General features: G+C 41.5%; 1 pseudogene; it reads right to left on the minus strand.

Moving 5' to 3' along the window:
* The window catches only part of LOC114693490, a 48,780-nt pseudogene extending 28,249 nt beyond the window's left edge, over nucleotides 1-20,531 (minus strand).
* Nucleotides 20,532-23,783: the final 3,252 nt, after the last annotated feature.

Raw genomic sequence — 23,783 nt, forward strand, 5'->3', positions numbered from 1 at the left:
AGTTTTTGTACATTGTTTTGTTCCTACTTTAAGCTAAATCCTTGTATATAGCATGTAAGTTTAATGATTTTACTTTTCATGGATGAATTTATCCTACTTATGTTTATTGTTGTGTCTATTTGGCTTGCTTTCCGAAATTTTTGCTAATGTTTCCTATTTTTCCTGTTCATTGACACTGAAATCTTTTAGTTTGTTTTCACACATGGTCTCTAATTTCTTCCCTTTGTGCTCTCTTCCCCTTTCTGGCTTGAAAAGTAATTATTACTTTTTTTTAAAATTTATTTATTTATTTATTTTATATTATGTGCATGGATGTTTTGCCATAAGTGTCGGGTTCCCTGGAACTGGAGTTACAGACAGTTGTGAGCTGCCATGTGGGTGCTGGGAATTGAACCCGGGTCCTTTGGAAGAGCAGTCAGTGTTCTTAACCACTGAGCCATCTCTCCAGCCCCGTAATTATTACTTTTTAACCCTCTTACCAATCTCCTCTGCATCTTTCAAAAATTTATGATTATTTCTTTCTTACTATTATTTCAAATAATTACTATTTACTGCAATCCATCAATGTTAAGAGTCAAACCGTATTTCTTGCCTTTTCCCCAAAGAAGTAATGATGAATGATTTCTGTGTTAGCCTCCTGCCTTCCATACACACTGTTTGACATTTTCTGCAAAGTTCAACCTAGTCTATTATGCTTAAATTGTTCTTATTTTACATTTGTACTGTTCCTTCAAAGACTACAGAATTACACCGTGTGAATACATTATTTGGACCTGAGTGGTCATCAACAATCTCTTCAGAGTGTGCCTTTTCCAACCACAAAGTCTTTATTTTGTCTTATCTTTCAACTGGTTGGGTAATGTTTGAAAATATATATATTTTTTTCAAAACGCATGGTCATTAAAATCCTCATTTCTTCACTTAGTGAGACTGTCTTTCTCTCTTTTCCAAATGGATGACCTTCTGGGCAGAGCGTGTTCTGGGTGGAAGCCTATTCTGACTAATGCTTAGTGCTCACTGCTGTGGTTGAAGTACTTGATCAACCTGCAGTGACTCTCCTTCCCAGACGTTGCTGCTTTGCTTAGACAGCGTCTCTTTTAATCAGAAAGCTTTGAGTTTGTTATTTTTTAATTTAATTTCTTATTTCTGTGGTTTCATATCAATGTTTTCATGAAAAGCTCCGTCTCTGTGGTTTTATTAGTCTTGTTATGATCAATATTTTATATACATTCTTTTACATGCTTCCTAACAGAGTTATATAGAATTTTATGTAGGTTATATGTCTTTGGAGTGGGATTCCTAGTTAGTACAGTGTATACATGTTTTATTTTACAACATAATGTCAATACTTTTAAATCAATGCTTTTATATTTATATAACATCACATATACAATGTCAATTAGTTTCCAAAGTACTTACCATTTTCCACATGAGACTAATTATATATTTCTTGATGGTGGACAAATATCATACAAGCAGAGATTCAGCATAGCCACTCATTCTTACAAAATTACTGTAATCCCTCCAGAAATAAATGTCAGGTCTGCTTTTGGAATTCAGAGCTCAAATGCACAGTATCGTTGTCTGTAACACACACTGTAGTTCTTTGTAAGTTCATCTCTAAATGCTCACATCTTTACAGACTCATTTGCCAACAGTCTCAGAAGGACAATGGGGTTTGCCTCCCTTTACCTCCCAAATCTTCAATGCACTTACACGCTCAACTCCATTTTTCATTCTTGCAAGTTTTCCTCTGTGGAAAATGGCTTTCTTTCAGTACTTTTTTCATATGACACTACCAGTTTCATACATTTAAATGTGTACATGTATAGTGATTTTCTCTTGCCATCATGGTACATTACTATAAATATTGTGGCTAAAACAACATCCATTTGTTATTGCACAGTTGTAGACATCAGACTTTACAGTTTCTGTAAATGCCACTTCTGAAATGATGGCCTGCTGGTGGCTCAGGTGAGGTCCTCAGCTTTCAGAGGCTGCCTCCAATCCCTAGTCACGGTTTCCTAGCTTCTTCCTTCAAATCCAGCAATGGTCAGTCAGGTTCTCATGCTTCTGGTGTCTTATCTCCCTCTCCCCCAAGATTGAGCCATTTTTTTGTTTTTCCTAATAAATCCAAAAACCACGAGGGAAGCCATGTTTAGCATGCTTTTAAATCATGGAAGGATGCTCTAAGAAACTGAGATAAGGCAAGCAAAGCCAGCTGCAGAATGGGACTCTGGCATGTGATGGCATTTAACAAGCCTTCTAAAGTACCCGAATGCATGCTCTAATTTTAGAACTGCAACTGCTCCCTCAAAACTCTGGTTGCCGGTTCTAATCCTGGAGTGGCTGATGTAGGTGACACAGGAGGGGCTTAGGAATTTGCCTTTTTTTTTTTTTTTTTTTTTATCAAGTAAAGAGGATACTGTTGCTCATGGCCTGGGAGCCAGGCTTTGAGAACCTTGAAGTAGTAAACTAACCGCGAACATAGGAGTCTTGTTCTGCTATCCACTGCTCTTGGGATGTCTCAGTTCTTAGAGGGTCTTTCCATGAGTTCTAAGCACCCGAAAGAAAATGTCTTCCCTTAAACTAGTTAGATGGTTTCAAACTAGATCATTTTGGATTCTTTTTGTACCTCAAGTTGCCTGAAAATGAAACAGGCAAACAAAAATACTTTGTTGTTGCTGGGTTTTGCTTTATTTTTATTTATTTATTTATTTATTTTACCTGATAGACCAATGCCAGTTTCAGTTTCACTGATAGAGTTGTGGGGTTCATGCTTAACTTTTTCCTTTCCTTTCTTTTGAATTTAGAAGCTATGTTAGGATGTTTAGTTGTAGATCAAATACCGACTTTTTAAAGAATTTTCACAGCTTTCAGAGGAGAAAGGTAGCAAGTGTGCTTGCAAACAGCCATTCTCACAGGTCTCAACTGTTCAAAACCTAAAATTTTCTGTTCAGTGTCTCATGAACTAGATCGTGCTAAGGAAATGCACATTAAAATAGCGAAGGTATTCGGTGATTCTAAAAATTTATGATGATGTTTTAGTTAAGATGAAGAACATTTTATAGTTTACCAATCATAGCAAAGAAAATGGAGTAGACTCCTTCCATGTCTCTATAATGTCTGTTCCTGTCACAGTCTGATGCCTGCAGACAATAAATGTGTGGCAAATGATCCCTGTGCTATTAAAGGAACTAGTTGATGGCATGGCAGAGCAGCACTCGTAACTGGAGTATTGGTGTGTCCGAACCAGACTGACAGAACCAAACAACTATGTAAAAGCAGGGCTACAATTCTAAGCCTTTGAAATTTAAAAAGACAAAGATATATTACTTTTGTAACGTGTATCATCTTAGCCTTTCTTTTTATTAATCTCTCTCTGTGTCTTTCTGTCTGTCTCTGTCTCTGTCTGTCTGTCTCTCTCTCTCTGTGTATGTATATAGGCCACAGTGTATGTTTGGGGGTCAGAGATCAACCCTCAGGAGTTGGTTCTCTCTTTCTCCCATCTGTCCTATGGCCCTCCATCTAGGAAACACCCTGGTCTTCTGTTTGCTCCTAGGTGGTTAAAACATATCATGTGTCACATGGGTCATCATGGTCCTTTAGTGAAGTCATATTGAGGACCATTGAAATATGTCATTCATATACTACGAAGACATTTTAGTGTTCTTTATACTATAATTTCTGAAAGTTTACATTTTATTTCTAACTTTCAAGGACTTGAGATTTAAAAGACTCATTTTCTAGCTTAACTGGAAATAGAACAGAATTTTTTTTTACTATTATATATGGTGGAAGAAGCACAGTTAACTAAAAGATACTATGTATAAAATATAGCCTCTCCTAGACATTGAAAGATCCTGGTCTGTTTTCATCTATAGCATTGGCACATAGCGTGTTGAAGATGCGAGGAGTAATTTTTACCATCTAGGAGCAAAGAGAAGAACACTTTCTGAGTCATCTTATGTTTTTGTAGTTTGATACTCCTTTAATTTAGGTATGGTCTATAATACTTTGTTGTTTGAATCTTAGATGGTCTTTTAATAAAAAAAAAAACCTCTGAGATATTGGGGTGAAAGCTGAAATATTAGAGAAGCATAGCAAGCCACTGCCATGGCTCACCTCACCAACTCCATGAATCCTCTGACTGAAATCCTCTGAGTCCTCACTCAAAAGGGTCTCAACTGAACTGCCTTTAGTTCCTATCTCCTCACATCTTATATACCTTTCTCTGCCCTGCCAAATTACTTCCTGGGATTAAAGGCATGTGTGCTTCCCAAGCAAAGGCATGAGATTTCAAGTGCTGGGATTAAAGGTGTGTACCACCACTGCCTGACCTCTCTGTTTAATCTAGTGGCTGGTTCTATTCTCTGATCCTCAGGCAATTTTATTAGGGTACACAATATATCACCACAATACTTAGCTTAAATATATGCAGTTATTTTCCATAGCTCAGGGTACTTGTATAATTTTTAATAATTTTACAAATTCTAATAATCTGTCTATTTTCTATAAAATAATTATTTACAAATGGTAAATGATAAAGTGAGACATGGCCAAGAATGCCTACAGTCCCTGTTCTTCTGAAAGCTGAGCCAGGAGTAAGTCCAACCTAAGTGATATAGTGAGAACCCCACTTTGCAAATAGAGAAAATAACCTGTGTTTCCAAGATGTTGGTCTCACCTTTTGCTGAGCTTTAATGGAATTGCTGGCAATTCAGACGTTCTGGTAGTTAATTAGGACTTCTGTCCCACTGAGCTTTTAAAAACAATCTGTTGCATTATAGAGGGCAGTTGAAGGTTGGTTTTGATAAAATGGCAGTTCAGACTCTCCAAGTGACCCTTATTTCCACTTCATATTCTTTGCTGTCTCTACAATAGAAATGCTTGCATGATCTAGTTTTACATTTAAGGAAAGGAAACAGCTCAACTATCAAGGCCACTTTAAAAAGAGAAGCATGGAGCCACCATATTTTAAAGCAGTTGCTACAGATTTTGAGGACAACTTACAGAAATCTAAGTACTTTCTGAATTGTGTGTGCCATAGAACTGTGTGCTTAGCACCCCAGGGAGACTCCTCTGGAAAGAATGGTATCCATTTGATATACATAGTTCAGTCAATTCCTCCTAGTCCTGGACTGCATTTGCCCTTAACCTCATGGATGATTTCTCAAGGAGTTATTTCATGATTGTGGCAAGGGAAGCCGAGGATCATGCTAAGGTATCCATTGCTGAAAAGGGCTGAGTTAGAATCATCAAAATGGCTCACAAGCATGACTTTGTTGCTTAAAATTGTACAATGCATCTTCCAAGGACCATATTTCTCCACTATTCAAGCTCAGGTAATACAACACCATCTTTTTCATCATTTTTTTCCTTATCCTATTCAATAAACAAGACCAACTGCGATAGGCTAGCACTGTCTTAGTGGCAAGGGCTGACCAGAGAGGGAGAGGCAGGTATCCTTTGCCTACCCAGGGATAATTAGACTTTTTTTTTATGGATGTCTGTTTTGTCAATAAATACAATTTGGTCTTTGGGGCATTTTTCATCTTCTTATTAATCATTAAATGTTTTGATATCACTGTTATTGTGCAGTTCATGGTTATTTTCCCCTGTTAGACTCCTCACAATATTGTACATCTATAAGACAGTCGATAAGTGATGACTGAATGAATGGATGGCTGAATGAATCAGGATTTCTGCTCTATTGTGCCTGAGTATTATAATAAATTTTACCCCCGGAACAAAACAAGCTCAACCTTGATCACTGTGGATTAAAATGATGTAAAATACTTGAGCACCAAGGAAGCCATTACAGTAGAATTGTAGAGCCATCTAAAGTATTTCTGTGGAATTGTAAGATTCATTGTTATAGCCTAACAGAATTGAATCAAGATACAAAAATGGTTTTAAGTGGAGAATGATATATTTACCTAATAGGCTTAGTCTATTTAGAAGAGGTCATTAATACATATTAGGAAAGAGTAGCATTTTCTGAAATTGCAGCAAGGGAAGTTTTTTTTTTTTCATTTTCCTAAATATTTCTTGTTGTCTAATAATAGGTTACAGAGCAAAGATTAAAAAATATCACTTACTTTATCTTAGAAAATAATTTTTTTTGTCTGTGTAAAATATTATGGAAGAAAAAACAGGCTACGCAGAAAACAAAACAAAACATTGTTTTAAACTGAGATTCATATATGCCACGTTTAAAAAAGGGAAGGAACTTTCTGCCCTCTCTTTTTTCTAAGGTGGGGAACGGTTTGGATTGGCTTTACTCTTTTTTTTCTTTAGCTTTTAATTTCTCTCATATTTCTTACCCCTGAATTGCCCTTTTGTCTTTTATTTATCATGAGCCTAAATTATTTTGTCAAGATTTTCTCTCATTTTTTGTGTGTGCCATGTGCATGTGTTTATGCATGTTAGCACGTGGGTGGACATGCTAAATCAGTTGTAGAGCTCCACAGTGTGGGTAGTCTTGCTAGCCGTATTGCTCTGGATATCCAATCTCTGCCTTCTGAGGCTGGAGTCACAGATGGACCCCCATGACCATCTGGTATTTTTGTGGGTTTCTGGGGTGCAACCTCTGGTCCTCTTGCTTGCTTTGTAAGCATTTTGTCTCCAAAGCCACCTCCTCATCCTACTTTTACAAGATTTCTTCTATAAGATGTTTAACTATCAACTCTGTAAAATATTTCTAGCTTTGAAGGCTGGGGGAGCAAAGGGAAGAGACCTCATTTCAATCTTATGGCTTTGTCTTTAAATTTGGAAACAAAGTCAACCAAGGGTGTTGTTCCTTTAGGAGACCAGTTAACACCACGCTGGTATCAGTTTGCAAGACAGGTCAAGTTTTAAGTAATGGAGAAATGAGCATAGTTTTGCTAAATACCATAACCTTTGAAACTTGTGTGTATATGCTTGCATGTGTTCGTGTTCATGTGTGTGTGTGTGCGTGTGTATTGTATCATACAGTATAACACTGAAGAAATATGTTCTGCATGTTCATATGTTTTGGAAAATGATTATGATTATAAAATGGACAAATGTTAGGGAATCAAATATACCCTGTAGTTAAAAAATATCTTTGTGTAGCCTCTGTTTCCTCTTCCAATAGAGGAAACTGACAGGATAATGGTGCTGGTTGTTTGGCGGAAGAGTCACGAGCTATGGTTACCAGAGTTAGAATGGGCTTTATTAGAGAGAAGAAGGGATAGGACAGGAGAAGCCAGGCGCCAGGCCTGGCAGAAAGAGAGGCGGGGGGGGGGGGAGGGAGGGAGGGAGGGAGAGAGAGAGAGAGAGAGAGAGAGAGAGAGAGAGAGAGAGAGAGAGAGAGAGAGACCGGGAGAACATGGCATTGCCTTATAAAGGCCAGGATGCACCTGTGCACACGGGCTCACACACAGAGATCACGCAGTCACGTCCATGCAACTACGTGACCATGTAATCATGGGGCGTGGGTCACGCAGGACGTATGACCCAGAGATGACTAGGTGGAGATGGCTAAGTGTCCCACCGGGCATGCATGACCATGGGGCATGGTTGGAACTCCTATCATCCCAGACTCTTATCTTTTATAAAAGATAGCAGATGAGTGGGTATGGGATGTCATTTCTCCCAAAAACTGCTTCCAGCTGATTTGAAGGGTGTCAGTTGGCTCTTGGGGGTAATAGGGAGGGGAGCTTCCGAGGTAGACAGGTGTTGTGGGATGATGTGCTGTCTGTCATCTGTTGCTCTGGAGCCATGCATCCCTCTTGGCTTGGCACCCTGGCTGCTTTTGTATCTGAAAGGATGCTGATGAGACAGGAAAAGCCTGAAGTAGGTCCGACCTGTCCAGATGGATTTAAACTGGTTTCTGGAGCTTGGGAAAATCTTTGAACATGTTAAGAAGTAGCCATGAGAAAATTAATGACCATATGTGGTGTTTAGTACTCTGTTTGTATTGGTTAGTGTTAATGGGAGAGACAGAGAGATTGGAACATGTAAGTTTTATCAGAGACAGATTATTTAAGGCACCTGTTTCCTTTACTGGTTTGGCATCCAGGAGACAAGTAATCAATTGTTGAGAGCATTTAACAGTAATAGATGGTTATATTAAAGTCTGTTTTTGCAGAGCCCAGATTAAAGTCTGTTTTTGCAGAGCCCAGATACTTTTGGGTCGGGGGTGGTGGTGGTGGTGTAAATACCTTTTAGCTGTTACAGTTTCTTACTTAATGATCTCAGGACTCCGGTTCTGTGGTGGTCCTGTACCATTAGCTGAGCAGTGAGTTAGAACAGGGAACTGGGAAGAGAAAAGCTTGTGGTGCATGAGAACTTATTTCTTTGGAATTAGGGACAAGGCAGAGATCAGGGCCCTGTAACCACAGGTTGGGTGGGTCTGGAGAGAGGCAAAAGGAAGGGAGCAATGAAATGAAAGCTCCTATCTTAGATGGAAATCTTTTCCCATTAAGTAACCCTGAAAGTGCAATTAAGTCTGGTGAGGTGGGTAAGGCTGTCCTTCCTACCCTGATAATAGGAAAATGAAGAGAGGTGACATCCCAAAACTCCCAGGACCGGGTCAGTGGCGGTCCAGAAGGAAAGAAATGATCGCTTTCCTACTGTGTTCTGGATTCCCTGCAAGCCTGTAGCCAAGTCTAGGTCTGCTGGAGGTCTTAGCTTGATTTTCCCATGCCACCTTAGTGCTTGGGGGCAGTCAGCTGACTGGCTGTCTTTCTAGGCAGCACTTTCAACAAGGCTATTGATGGCCTGGCAGGGCACTTGCTAGTCTGTGGCCTTTTTCCTCACTTAAAACAGGGACCCAACAGCTTTCAGAGTCAGCGAGTACCAGCACTTGGCAATTTTGTTCTCGGGCTTTTTATCTCTTCCCTGGCACACCTTCAATGACACAGATGACACTTTCACCTGTGGGGTCAGGAGCCTTCTCTCCAGATGGTTAAGTTTTGGTTGGGGAGGTCTGGGGAACAAGAGACAGATTTTACTCCATGTCTCGAATTTTTTTTTCTTTTTCTTTTTTTCTTTCTTTCTTTTTTTTTTATGTTTGCTGGCTTGAGGACAGCTTTTGAAAGATCTGCCAGGAAGCAGACTATAAACTAATTTCTGGCTTAAGAGTCATCCTGATTACTGTAAACGTATTTGCATGGATCTAAGCCTGCTTCCCAACCTGTCTGTGCCTCTCACGGCAGCTTGAGAATGAGTGGGAGGAGTTAAGGTGAGTTAAAGTGAGCCTGCCCACATAACAGTAGAGAACCCACCCATTGCTGGAGAGCAGAAGGCCGAGGTCAGATAGACAGAGATGGTTGCATGTGGCAGAGAAAACATCAGAAATGGGGAGGGAGAAGGGTACAGAGCTTTAGCAGAGAGCTTGGCGATAAAGTAACTCTTTTCATTTGCCTGTTCGCTGGCAGAAGTTCTCATGAAGCTGTTATGCGGCCAGATTTACTGGTATCTGCCAATTTTACTTGTATCTGCCCCTTTATCCCATGGCTGCAGCCAAGAGAAAAATAAAAAATTAAAATAACAAACCGGGATCCTAGGCTCCTATCCCAAGTGCCCCTGAGACTAGGAGAAGGATCTATGAATCAGCACAAGTTAGCGCCCCCCACTTCGTCAAGGGAGGGCTAAGGGCTGGGGCATACATACCCAGAATACCCAGACAACATCCTATACTTCATCAAGATAAAATGTGTCGTGGTACGCAGCCAAGGACCACCCCCGGGGGATCCAGCACGAAGAATATAGGTCAGGCTGCAGCCGAGGGAACGGTGATAGTGGTAGTGGCTCAGTGGTGGACAAATGCATAGTGGGCACTGTCACAAGCCCTCAGCATAGAGTTCCCCAACACTCAGCCCCGGATGCTGGGTGTGAAGAGAACTCTGAGATCCCCGAAGTCCACAGTACCAATGAAAGGAAAACGGTGCTGGTGGCTGGTGCTGGCTACCATGTGGAAAGGTCACAGTCATGACAGAACCCAGTGGTACCTTTTAGAGCCTTTAATGGAGGGAAGCAGGGGGAGAGGAGCCAGGCCTGGTGGAGAGGAAACAGAAAGAGAGAGAGAGAGAGAGACAGAGACAGAGACAGAGACAGAGACAGAGACAGAGACAGAGGGACCAGGGGAACATGGCACTGCCAGGATGCACCTACACACATGGGCCCATGCATAGAGATCATTTGGTCACGTCCACACGACTACATGACCGTGTAACTATGGGGTCTGGGTCACACAGGACATATGACCCAGAAATGACTAGGCGGAGACGACTAAGTGTCCTGCTGGGCATGCATGACCATGGAGCGTGGTTGGAATTCCTATCAGAAACACCATCTTTTCTTGTGAGTTATGTTAGTTATTTTTTTGGTTTCTTTATAGTATTACCTCTTATTTCATATATCTAATACATGTTGCCTAGTTTTTATTTTTAGCTGAATAAAAAAAATGCAGGATGTGTTAGAAAAGGAGAGAGTGATGGTTAATCTAATTTGTCAACTTAACTTGTACAGCCCCTACACGACACACCGTGGGCTTATCTGGGCATTACCAGAGAGATTTGCCTGAGGAGGGAGACCCCACCTACATGTAGGTGGCAGCGTCCGATAGGCTGGGGTCTCAGACTGCATAAAAAGGAGAAGATAAAGGGAGTGGGGTACTAGAATTCATTTCTCTCTGCCTCCTGATTGGATGCAATGTAACCAGCTCCCACATGTTCCCATCAGCATACCTTCCCTGTCATGATGGACTGTACTCCCAAACTGTGAGCCAAAACAAACTCTTCCTTGTGTGGCTCACAATTTGTCTTAGTTGGGGTTCCTATTGCTGTGAAGAGACACCATGACCACGGCAACTCTTATAAAGCAAAACATTTAATTGGGGTTGCTCACTTACTGTTCAGAGGTTTAGTTCATTATCATCAGGGTGGGATACGGCAGCATATAGACAGACATGGTGCTGGAGAGGTAGTTGAGAGTCCTGCAATCTTGATCCTTAGGCATCAGGAAGTGGTCTGAGGCACTGGGCAGTATCTTGAGCATATATGAAACCTCAAAGCCTGCCTTCACAGTGACACACTTCCTCCAACAAATTCACATGTCCTAACAGTGCCACTCCCTTTGGGGGCCATTTTCTTTCAAACCATCACACAATTCAGGCCACAGTATATCACTGAAGAGAAATCAAGGCAAGAACTTGAAGCAGGCCACAGCACATCTATAGTCAAGAGCAGAAGGGTCCCCTCACAGGGAAGGTGAGGAGGACAATCTCTTATTAGCAAGAGCTCGGCAGCTTAAGACCTCCAGCTTATTTTCTACCATACTTAAGGATTTTCTTCCCCTGGCTATCAAGGAAAGTATAAAGCCATGCTGTGCTGTACTGGATCCATAGTGAAGGAGTCACTTCATTTGCTCTCTTAATTTTGCAGTGTTTAGATAGATTACGTAAATCATTAAAACAGTTATAATTGTGAGAATGTGTGGTGCCTTGATGGTTGCAATACTGATGTAAATGACTGATTGGCCAAGCTTTTCTTTAATTCATTCTTTGCGTTCTTTCACATCATGCCTCCCGATCCCAGCCTTTTCCCTCCCCACCCCAAAAGAAAACAAATTAAAATTTAAGGGAAAAGTGGGAGAAAAATAAAAGGAAGAAAGGGAAAAATCTCTTCAGGGAAGCTGCAGTGGGACACAGTGATTCACACAGTAAGCCCCTTTTTATCCATATATTTTTATATGCAGACATTTGTCAAAAAAGAATCATTGGTCTGGTTCTGGGCCCCTGGTCTCTGCTGCATCATCAACGCTGGGCCCTCACTGGGACTCTTCCTGGACATCCTGTTGCTGCCCTGTGTCATGGAGTTCCTGCAGCCCTGGGTCTACAGGACTCGTCCCTACCCCCACCCCTCCCTTACTCCAGCAGGTCACAGATGGAATGGATGTTGGGGTGGGCCAACACATAAGCCTGGTTCTGGGCCTGGGGCATTGCAGGGTTGATCAGTCCCAGCCTGCCAGCATTCCCCTGATATAACCACCTGGGTGGACTCTGCAGCATTGCCCTGGAAAGTTCACCTCTTGCAGTGATGAGCAAGGTGCGGGGCCAGTTCTCCATCTTTCACATCCTGCTTCACATGTGAGAGGTGGTTCTCTCACACCTACACCTTCAGGGCTTGCTCTACTATGTTGCCCAGTAGAGATGTAGGGGCCACTCTCTGGAGTGCTGCATTTGATGAGGGGCAGGGACAGCTCTCCTGCTTTTACCTTCAAGGCCAGCTCTTCTACCTGCAACTGGTGTTCCCAGAGTGTGCAGAACTCTGCATCTGTAGAAAGAGAAATCCACTTATGAGTACTCTATAACATGTCTCCATCTCTCAGAATAATTAAAGAATCCCATTGTTCTCACTGGGCAACCACCCTAGAGCCTGCATGCTCTCAAGCAAGCCCACTTCTCTAAGCTCATCTTTTGCCACCTGCCCATTTGTAGCTGTGCTCAGATGTTCACACTCCTTGGAACACATCCAGATATTTCACCTTTTGTCTCTGTTCATGGTGCTTGCTGACATTGGAGCTCCTGCCTTCCTGATTCCTCTGGCACACTCCTCATCCTTCAAACCTCCTTTCTCTCTTAACAGGGATTATCCCTCTGGCTTCCTTATTCACGTTCTTCCTGCATTCCTACAATACTTATGTCCTAACACCAATCTCTATCAAGTTACATCTTAATCTTTCTTCTAAACCCATGCATTTCTCCTACTCACTAAAAGCTTTATGAGCTCAAAGACTATGGCTCTCATAATATTTAACTAAACCATAACTTCCTTTTTGTCATCAAATACCCAGGATTCAAACTTCTCTGGCTGACTCACAATTTTTAAAATTAGATTTATGTAGATTTCAAAGAATGCCCATACACTGCACTGGTTGATGTTTCTTATATTCTCTTCCTCCATCTGCTACCGCTTTGTTTTTCTTTGTTTTAAGAAGGGTCTGGGTGCTCTGCTCTAGCATGTGTCCATAGCTAGGCATTCAGAATTATGTTCTTCTGCAGCCATTTAACACATCCTTGTGACCTTTATTATTAGTTAAATAATAATAATAAAACACGTGTTCATCTTTGTTTTTGGCAAGATTATTTACACAATGTACAAGCCCATCAAAAAGCAATAATGACTGGCTTACGTCTCTCTGTGGTCTGAGCAGCCACTGATGACTGTCCCCTGGGTTCATTGCTTCATTGGAGGTGAGGAAACAGTGATGGTTTAATTTTAACATTTCATTTGCTATCTAGAAAACTTGAACAGGGAGAAACTTCTTAACAGCTTTTATAGTAAAGTAGGATGAGTGATTGAATCCTTTACTTTATTCTTACCACTTTTAAAATAATCAGTTGGTTTCCTGAAAAAAAAAAAAACATCCCAAGAATGTATTTTGTCTTTTAATAGCTAATGCTCAGCACAATGTTTATCACACACACACACACACACACACACACACACACACACACACAACAAGTTCATAACATCATGTTTTATGAGTGATCAGAGTCAATACATTAAAAAATGAAATAATAAGCCAGGTGATGGTAGCACATGCCTTTAATCCCAGCACTTGGGAGGCAGAGGCAGGAGGATCTCTGTGAATTGGAGGCCAGCCTGTTCTACAGAGAAAGTTCTAGGACAGTCAAGGCTACACAGAGAAACCCAGTCTGGAAAAAGTAAAAGAAAAAAAAAAGTGAGATGAAATAATATACTAGAGATTGAATTAACATGAACTGTATACAACCCTGTTGTATACACTGCAGCTAAACAATGGTTCCCTTGCAGTAACGGTGGGAAAGATTCAGAAGTCATCAGCAGGAAGTCGTTTGCTATACCACTCTAGACCTTAGTCACTGGCAAGATGTGCTGTGTGCAGTCACATGGAGGATAGCATGAAGCACCAGGTTGTTTTTTAATTGGTTCTACACATGCTTTTGTTTACACTCTGCACTATTCTCTCAAACAAGACATGTCTTAGATATGCCATGGATTACCACGAATGGATTTTTAGTATATTTACATAGGTCAGCACCCCACCATAAGTAATTTTAGAACGTTATTAATATCTTAAAATGAAATACTCTACTTGCCATAAGCATGCTATGCTAGGAATATTGATGAATAATCTGTGTTAATCAGGGTTGCTAAAGGGACAGAACTTATAGAATGAGATACAGTCTGAGTAGTTCAACAATGACTGTCTCACACTGGCAATGCGGAGAACCCAGTAGCTGTTCTCCATATTTGGTTCTGAAGGACTGGAGGATTTCTAGAGAGACTCTGGTCTTCAGTCCACTTTGGAAGCTTGAAGCTATGTCCTACCGCCAGCGAAGGAATGCAGCAGCAGCAGCAGCAGCACAGTAGATCAACTTGTCAGTGAGAGTGAAGGCAAGTAGCCAAAGCAAGACTTCCTTTTCCCATCTTTTTCTGGGTGGCTAGCAGAAGGTGCAAGAAGACTTGTGTTTCTCCGCTTGTCAGAATTTATTCAATAATAGCAAAGTCACCAACTAGAGGTTTCAATGGCAGCAGTTTTCCTGATAATCTTACCTACCTGGGCAATTTGGCCAAGGCAAATCTAGATTCTTTTAGTCCAATCTTAATTATTAATATTAATTCATATATTACATAGCACATGGCAAATCTGTGTGTCTATGTACCTACCTACGTACATATCTATGGGGATACAAGGTTTACAGAATGAATATAGGTTAAAAATATACAACACTCTTTGGGAGGTTTCATAAGTGGGTTGATTGAAATTAAAATAGAGTCTGTATTTACAAAACAAGGATGCAAACCTGCCACAGGAAAGCAGTTGTTGCTGTCAGGCTCCTTGACAGCTTGGAATAAGAGCCAAGAGGTAGTCATTTGCAGAGAGGAAGGACTAGTCCAGAGCAGGAAATGATAAGTCCAGGTCCTAATAGGTGAGCAGATAGGCAGGCAGATGGCAGTTGAGTGAGGAGGCAAGGGACCAAGCTGAGCTAAATCCCCAGGAACAGTGGGTGTTCTCAGGCTTTATTCTCACAGTGTTAGGTAGCTACCGCTTTATGGGGCTCAGGGAAGGAGGTGTAGCTTTCCCTCCATATGGACTGTCTAATAAGTTCTTGGGCCTCATTTTCATGATATGATTTTAATATACCCATAGATCCCTACTGTCTCAATTTACCCTGATGAATCTGCAGGCTAGCACTACTATTATTTTCATGTTCAGCCTGTGCTGTGTGGATGGTGCTGGAGAGATAGTGTTTGTGGGTTTGCATAGGTACAAAATCAACCCCCACTCTTAAAATGGAGCCAAAACTGTTGGGAATGCGATCTCGGGGCAAGGAAAGGCCCGAAAAACCACTGCTTTCCACAGAGAGGCATAACAGAGTAGGACACGGTCTCATTTTAACACTTAGCAGCCACCCTGCATTTTCTGGACCGTTGTGCGCCCTGGAAACTACTCATCTATTGTCTGCCTCTGTGGAGTAGACTATTCTGGACATTTCATATAGGTGGAACAATAACATATGTATTCTTCCACAAATGATTTCTTTCACCCAGAAAAATGCTTGTGAAGTTTATCCAGGTTAGCGCCCACACACCCACATCCACACACCCCCACAGAGGACTTTATTTCTTTTTTCATATAATATTCCATTATTTATGTATACTGTATTTGGTTTGTCCACTCATCAGTTGATAGACATGTTAGTTTCTCCACTTAAATTCTTTAAATTACTTACTATTAATTAATTCTTCCCCAGCTTGATCAATTTCCTCTCCCTCCCCACTTCCTCCCAGTCTCTCCCCCAACCTCCCCTCTGACCACCCCCACTCCACTCGTTTCCTTTCTCTTCAGAAAAGGCACGCCTCCCACGTATATCAGCCAGCCACAGCATATCAAGTTGCAGTAAGACTAGGCACCTCCTCTCCTATTAAGGCTGAACGAAGCAACCCAGTAGGAGGAAAGGATCGCAAAAGCAAGTAATAGAGTCAGAGACAGACCCTGCTCCCTCTGTTAGTGGTCCCACAAGAAGAACAAGTTACACAACTGTTACATATGTGCAGAGGGCCCAGGTCTGTCCCATGCAAGCTCTCTGGTTGACAGTTCAGTCTCTGTGAGCTCCTATGAGCCCAGGTTAGTTGATGCTGTGGCTTTTCTTGTGGTGTTCTTGGTCCCCCCTGGCCCCCATAAACCTTCCTCCCCATCTTCCACAGAATTCCCTGAGGTCTGCTCAATGTTTGGCTGTTGGTCTCTGCATCTGTTCCCATTAGTTGCTGGTTGAAGCCTCCCTGATGACAATTGGTGTAGGCAACGATCTATGAGCATAACAGAATACCATTAGGAATAATTTCATTGACTTATTTTTGTGTTTGTTTTTGCCAGTCATGTTTGGTTCTCTTCTAGGTCTCTGGGCTGTCCACCCTCTGGATTCTGACTCTCCAATCTGTGTCAGGGGTGAGCTCCCTCTCATAGTATAAGTCTTAAGCTGGATCAGTCATTGGCTGGCCACTCCCATAATTTCAGTGCCACCTTTGTCCCAGCACATCTTGTAGGAAGGGCAAATTGAAAACAGACAGGTTGATCAATGAAACCAAATCTAAGACCCAGACATAAATTCACATATCTATGAACACCTGGTTTCCAACAAAGAAGCCAAAAATAAACTGTGGAAAAAAGAAATTATTTTCAACAAGTGGTGCTGGTCTAACTGGATGTCAGCATGTAGAAGAATGCAAATAGATCCATATCTATCACCCTGCATGAAACTCAAATCCAAATGGATCAAAGACCTCAATAAAAATCCAGTGATTAGCCTGGCGGTGGTGGCACACGCCTTTAATCCCAGCACTCGGGACGCAGAGGCAGGCGGATCTCTGTGAGTTCGAGGCCAGCCTGGGCTACCAAGTGAGTTTCAGGAAAGGCGCAAAGCTACACAGAGAAACCCTGTCTCGAAAAACCAAAAAACCAAAAAACCAAAAAAAAAAAAAAAAAAAACCCAACAACAACAACAACAAAAAAAATCCAGTGATTATAGTTGGTCTGACCTACAATTTTCTTGAATTCTTTTTGTTTTAGTATTTTATTAGGTTGATCTTCTGAATGATTCAGGTAGTTTTCTAGGATAAGCCTGGTCCTGTACATTGTGATGGGTAACTAACTGGACCTGTTCTTCTATGTATCAAACAGTTACTATAAAATGGGAATGTTCATTCCTGGAGTTGTAATTGGAATTCTCCATTAAGAGGTTGGGGAATTTATATGTCAGCATGGGGAACAGTGTAGCTAATGACCTATAAATTCTGTCTTAGCTATCAGTCTCATTCATTTAATTTTAAATGTTTTTAAAATCCAGTGGTAGAAAATTGTACTTTCACTGTATATCAAAACATTCATTTAATACAAAAGTTTATACTATCTTAATTTTTTCAAATTCTTATGTTTCCAACAAATGTCAAATTATTCCTCTTTTTAAATTATAGCTTTCTAAAGTGTATCTTTTGAAAGTTTTTTCTTTCAAAGAATGATGTCTATAACTTTGTGTTTGTTCTTACATTTTCTTTGTTTTATTAATATCTGGCTTTTATCTTAATTCTTGAATTATGCTTTCATTGAACTTATTTTGTTCTTTTTAGTGGTGTCTGTTGGAAGCTGATTAGTTAAAAATCAATTATGTTGATTTCAAAAGAACTTCTTAGCAGAGCACAATGGTTCATGCCTGAATCCCGGCACAAGGAGATAGGCAAGGAAGTTCATAAGTTCTAGTAAGATGCTGTCTCAAAAGGAAAAAAAAAAAAAAAGATATACTTTTGTTGTAAACTCTCTCTGAGCACTGTGCTGGTCTGTGTCCAGGCTTTTAAAACGGGTCTGACAGAAGGTGCAGGACTGAATGAATGTGGCAGGCCTGAACCTGTAAACCCGTGAAGACTGGCTTGCCTAGCACTGAGAATAGGCATGGCTGACTGGTTAACTCATCCCTTCCCTGATCCAGAATACACTTTGCAGGATGATCATGGCTCAGTTGACACAGTCTGTACTAATAAGGTGGTTTATGTGGAATGACTGCTTTACTTCTGGGAGTCTGGGATTTGGGCACTCGCTGCCTGGAGAGTGACCATGGACAAGACTTCAATACAAGTCTGGGGGACAGCATCTCTAACAGGCTTCCCTGGGCAGAAATACTGAAGCCATGTTGCTACATTTGTACTGCCTTGAGGAGCGTGTGTTCCATGCCCCTTAGGGAATGGGGGAAGCACAGGAGCGCTGCACACGTGTCTTTAAAGGATCAACTTTGCCATCTTTGTCTTTAGTAGGTCCAATAAAACTATAAATGTGGTCAGGTTTCAGCTGGGTTTTTTTTCTGTCTTTCATTTGCAACCTCTTCACTCTTCCTTGTATTCTTCAATTGTATTTAACATTTCTTCTACCTACTTTGTCAGATATATATTCACAAATTTTGTTCAAATTTAGCCTTTGTACACTCCTACTAGAGAACTATACTTTCTTATCGCTGTGTCTTTGTGGAGATGGCTATTGAGCCAGAGTCTCTGTTTATAGCCCAAGCTGACCTCAAACTCATGGTGAGCCTCCTGTTTTATCCTTCCAAGTCCTAGAATTAGAGATATGCAGCCTGACTTAAAGTCTAGAATACCTTCTCAAGAGGGCAAGAGGTTTGCTGTCCATTATTCTCTTTACACAGGTTCATACATCTCCCCCAACTCCATTAGATATACATTGGCTATTTGTTTCTTTAACACACACAACTAACTTCAACTTAGAAATATTTCTTATGTGATGATTGCTGTGGGACATCTTTCCATACACTGTGAATACGTGTTGCACTAGTTGGCTAATAAGTAAGCTGCTTTGGCCTATAGCAAGGCAGCTTAGAGGCAGGTGGGAAATCCAAGCAGAGATAAGAGAGAAAAAGGGTGGAGTCAGTGGAGATGCCAGCCTGCCACTCTAGGAGCAACAAGATGCTAGATGCCAGCAGACTGGTAATGCCATAGCCACGTGGCAACACATAGATTATTAGAAATGGGTTAATTTAAGTCATAAGAGCTAGCTAGCAAGAAGTTTGAGCCATAGGACTAACAGTTTGTAATTAATATTAAGCATCTGTGTGTTTATTTGGGACAGAGCAGCTGTGGGACCAGGCAAGACACAAGAAAACTTCCAACTACAGATCACTTTGTTCACCAAACTCCTTGTTAACAGTTACTTCTTCCTAGATTTAGTTTCCTATTATTGAATCCATCCTCTAGTAATTTCTTCAGAATAGGTGGGTGTAAGATTTCTGTTTGAAAATGCCCTAAATTTTTTAGGAGAAATTAGATGGGTGAATTCATTCCACAGGCCCAAGCAATATCTGGTGTCTGTTTCTGTTCCTCCCCTTTCTATTTAACCCAAGTTGACTGACAGTTGCTAAAACCTCAGGTCTTATCTTGTGGCACTTACAAACATGTGCTAACAGCAGCCTTCATTCCCATACTTTCTATGAATCAGAACACAGCAGTTCTCAGAATAGCATGGAATGTGAACTGACCTTCATGAGTGTAGTATATAATGTCCTTAGGCAGGATGCTCTTCAGAACTGTTGTCATATTAGGATGGTTTTAATAATGATTTAAGCTAGTCATAGCTAGTTTCTTTTTTATTCCATAGATTTGTCCTCAGTTTTCAGTAATTGACAGGGAAATATTGCTTTAGTTCATGGTTTTGAGCACATATGTCATGATATGCATCATTACCAGGGCAAATTGGTTTTCTTCAAGGACCACTGTCTTGGGCCAACACCTCTCCTGGTTCTGGGTTTCCTAGAGGGTCTTCGCCTTGACGATGATGCTGTTCATGTGTTTGCATTGGTAGGGACTGGCTTCATTTCTGGTCTACCAGAATTCTTTCTACCGTTTTGAATAAACCCCTTTGTACTTACTAATCTTTAAGAACATACTTCAGAAATCACACCTTTATTTGGTTTAAAGGAGAGAATTTAACATATAAAAACAATGAAAATATGTGATTTGTATTATTTGATGTTTGTTTGTGTTAGTGTGAGCCTATATGCTCAGGGTGTAGCTTTGGGCAGCTGGAGGAGGGATTTCACCTCAACTTTCATTTCTTATGTGAGTTTCTGTGTATCTGCTTCCTGTGAACATCACAGAGCACATACTGCTGGGGGTCTGCCTTTCTCTCTCCGAGTGCGCCTTCCCATTTTTTTTCCCCCTGTGCACTGCTTGGCATTGCTGCTTACCTGTGGACCTCCTTCCAAGATCTTCACCCTGTTCTTGGGTTGAGTTTGCTCAGCGGGAGGAGAGCAGGGTGATGGGTCGCCTTTCTCTGCCCCACCCTCCTATATCACACTGTTTGGTTTCCACTTCCTGCCAGGCACCTGTGTTCCCTGGTGACTCCTCTGGCCTGGAGTAGCAGTGACTCTCCCAGGGTGCTAGTGTGGGGATGGGGACCCGAGGGGGACGACACGGGGACCCTTGCTGCTTGACAAAGTCCCAGCGTTTCGACATTGCAAACCGCACTTCTCCAACACCTTTTTACTTTCATTTTTAATGATTCTCACTATGGTGTGTTAAGAGAGTTCCCTTAATGCCTTTTCCTTTGGGAAATTTTGTGCGGGCTTTGAAGGATGAAAATGTAAAAAGTGGCAGCCTCTTTAAAACAAAATAATTCTTCGGAAAAAAAGTCCCCATCACCGTGGAACCAGGAATCCCATTTTGTCTTCTTAATTACACCAAGAACAGGAATGTTAGAGATTTACTAGACACACCTGATCCCAGGGATGAAATGTCTACAATTCAGATCCAGAGCCTGAGGCCATTAATGGCAAGAGGTCAGTTAATAAGCATAGAGGAATCAGAATGGTGCTGTGTAATGGGAAAAGATTAAGACATCAGGACCTTCCCTTTTGGAGTGTATGAGGGGAACAGGTCCATACAGTAAGACTAAGTCACAAAAGGGGCATAATTAGGGGACAGCTCAGTGATTATCCCCTTGAGGAATGAAACTTGCTCTTAAGTTGTAGTGGAGTGTCTGGTCCCCAGAAGTCCTTTTCCCAGGGCCAGGCATTTGGGTAAGAGTCCCCATTCCCTCTGGGGCTTGACGAAAGTGCCAGCTTGCTAAAGCAGTCATTCTCCTTAGCTCTGGCAGGAGGGACTTGTAGCCCTTTCATTGATGCAAGAAGGCTCCAGATAGAGTTTCTGAACCTTTGAGAAGAATAGGCATTTAGCTACTTAATCGCTTTTGTCTCAGGAAAATGCTATAATGAAGTTAATGGCCTCTTTCTGTCCCCAAGTCTACATTCAATCCTGCCTGTGGCTAAGCTACTGAATACAAAAGGTGTATTCCTTTTTCAATAAACTGCACAGGTAGCCATCCCAATTCACTCTCAGATCCTCTGTCTCCTCCTCCCCCTGCCAGCTCCATAACATCCACACAACTTCTTTGGGACCTGAAACCATGTCCCACCCTCAAGCTGGTCTTGTGAGAGCTAAAGTTACATTTTAAGTTTTAATTACAATGCCTAAGAGCTCCATGAAACAAAGATGTCTCTGATCTGCAAGCTCCTGAAATGCTGGAGACTATTGTTTGTAGCAGATAGCAAGCCACGTGCTTTTCACTCCCCTAAACAAGGTTGTTTGACCCATCTGCACAGGATATGCTTGATCACATGTGGGCGGGAGGTTCACAGGCAGGAAATAGGCAGGATGTATGCTTGCCCAATTGGACCTGATCGGAAATATTTAAACCACTGCAAACTGTGACTTGGGCCATTTTTCTGGGAAACCAGAGATGAATCTGGCCAGAGAGTCGTCAACCTGGCCAGTATTTAATTGAAGCTTGCTTCAAATTTGACTTTAAATTGTGGTAGTGGTTTTATTTTCGACTGGTGGGATTATCAATCTCTGGCAGAGAACCACAAACCCTACCCATCCTCAGTACTCACCCCCTTTACAAAACCTACTCAGATACTCAACTTTAGTTAGCATCACATTGTTTGGCCCTCAACGGTGGTCAAGATGAACACAAGTAAGATAAATAAAGTAATAAAATATATAGGTAACTTCTTTATATGGCTTGATCTTTTTGGTGTTTTTTAAACAAAATAAGATAAGCAAGAATGGCAGTGAAGAAAACTTATTTTAGCTAAAGGAAATGTACCATGGGGAGGGGAGCAATAAGAGTCAATGTTTTTTGAGGACCAATGTCGGGCTGAAGTCTCCTTCCATTGCCCTAGTCACTTCGCTGCCTGGGCTCTGGGTCTGAAGGATAGCAGGCATGAGTGTGGTCATGATGAATGCCTGTCTCTCCACAGCACCGGGACTGTGCCCCACAGATTTATAGGATCTTACAGTTAACAGGGGCCAGGGGACTAGCTTAGTGCAGCCACAAACAACACAGAGCACGCTATAATTTGTGGTCTAGCCCTAGATGTAATTTGTGAGGAAAATATGTAAAAGCCACCCCCACCCTGCTGCTGGTTCAATGTGCCTTTGAAAATCTTCAGGGGCTAACATACAGTGCTGATTTTCCCACAGGCGTTTGGGAGAGTAGCTGTGAATGGTAGCAGGTAGCATCTTCTGAAGACATACTGTGTGTGAGAGATTATGCTCCGAGTCTCACGTGTGTCAAGGCTTTATACCATCATTTTGCTCAGTTCTCACCTGAGCTCCACTGAGGTGCCACTTACTGCTGTCATGGCATTTTCACTCAGGAGGAAAATCAGTCAAAGAAAGGTTAAGGGGCGTGCTTGACATCACAAGTGCATGAAGCTGAGCCCAGGTTTCAGCCTAAGCACTTGGACTTTGAAATGCATGCTCGTGCTCATTGTTCCCCTTATTACAACATATGTGTATTATGTATGTATGTATGCATTACGATGCAGAAAGGCTGCATTGTGCCCAATAGCAAACCACAGTTAAGCTGCCATGCTGCTGTTACACACCAATGTCGCTTTAAATTGCTGCATCCTATTCTGCAGCACCAGCATGTTTCGCCAACTTCATTGTTACCTTTTTTGGTCTTGCCATTTCCTCAGTAGCTCCTTTGCAACCCACAATTCCCTCATATACAATCCCCCATCTCAACAGTTACTCAAGCTTTATATTCCCATCTGTAGAATGATTACACTAACAGTAACAAAAATACGTCCCCCCATTGAGTGATTATACATATACATAATATAGCTACTTTTGTGACATGATCTGTTATCATATTACAATAGAGCATCAAATGTTGCTGTTATGTGGTAGGGATTGAGAGATTTTTTGAATATTTAAATATTATAAATGATGACAATGAGATGATAATGAAGTATAACCTGTAAATATAACTATTGAGTTCCAATACTGACACTGAAGTTAAATTACACTTGGGCTTTCCTGCAGATGGGTTCACTGATCAGCAGTCACCAGTACAGCCTAAGTTCATACGGTGTTACAAGACTGGGTGCTGCTGGGCCTGTACTGTTTTATCCTCTCTTAGTATTTCACACTCTGTGCATTAGGAAACCAGATCCAAGGACCTCTGGCCACCTTTCCCCTTGAAGAAGTGCACACGCCCTTTCCTTTCAGTGCTCTGCATTTATTCTTGATTCATTTCCTCCAAGCTCCTGCTAAAGGATCCTGTGTGTCAGCCATGCAACAGCATCCCACAGAAATGCCCAAAAGGATTTCTTGCCTTTATTATGACTGGGCAGTCCTCAGATGTCCACATAGTCTTCTGAGCGTCTGGTTTGCTATCCTGATTCCTGTGCCACCCAG

The sequence above is a fragment of the Peromyscus leucopus genome, chromosome 3 (assembly GCF_004664715.2).
Source record: "Peromyscus leucopus breed LL Stock chromosome 3, UCI_PerLeu_2.1, whole genome shotgun sequence".
In the NCBI taxonomy this organism is placed as follows: Eukaryota; Metazoa; Chordata; class Mammalia; order Rodentia; family Cricetidae; genus Peromyscus; species Peromyscus leucopus.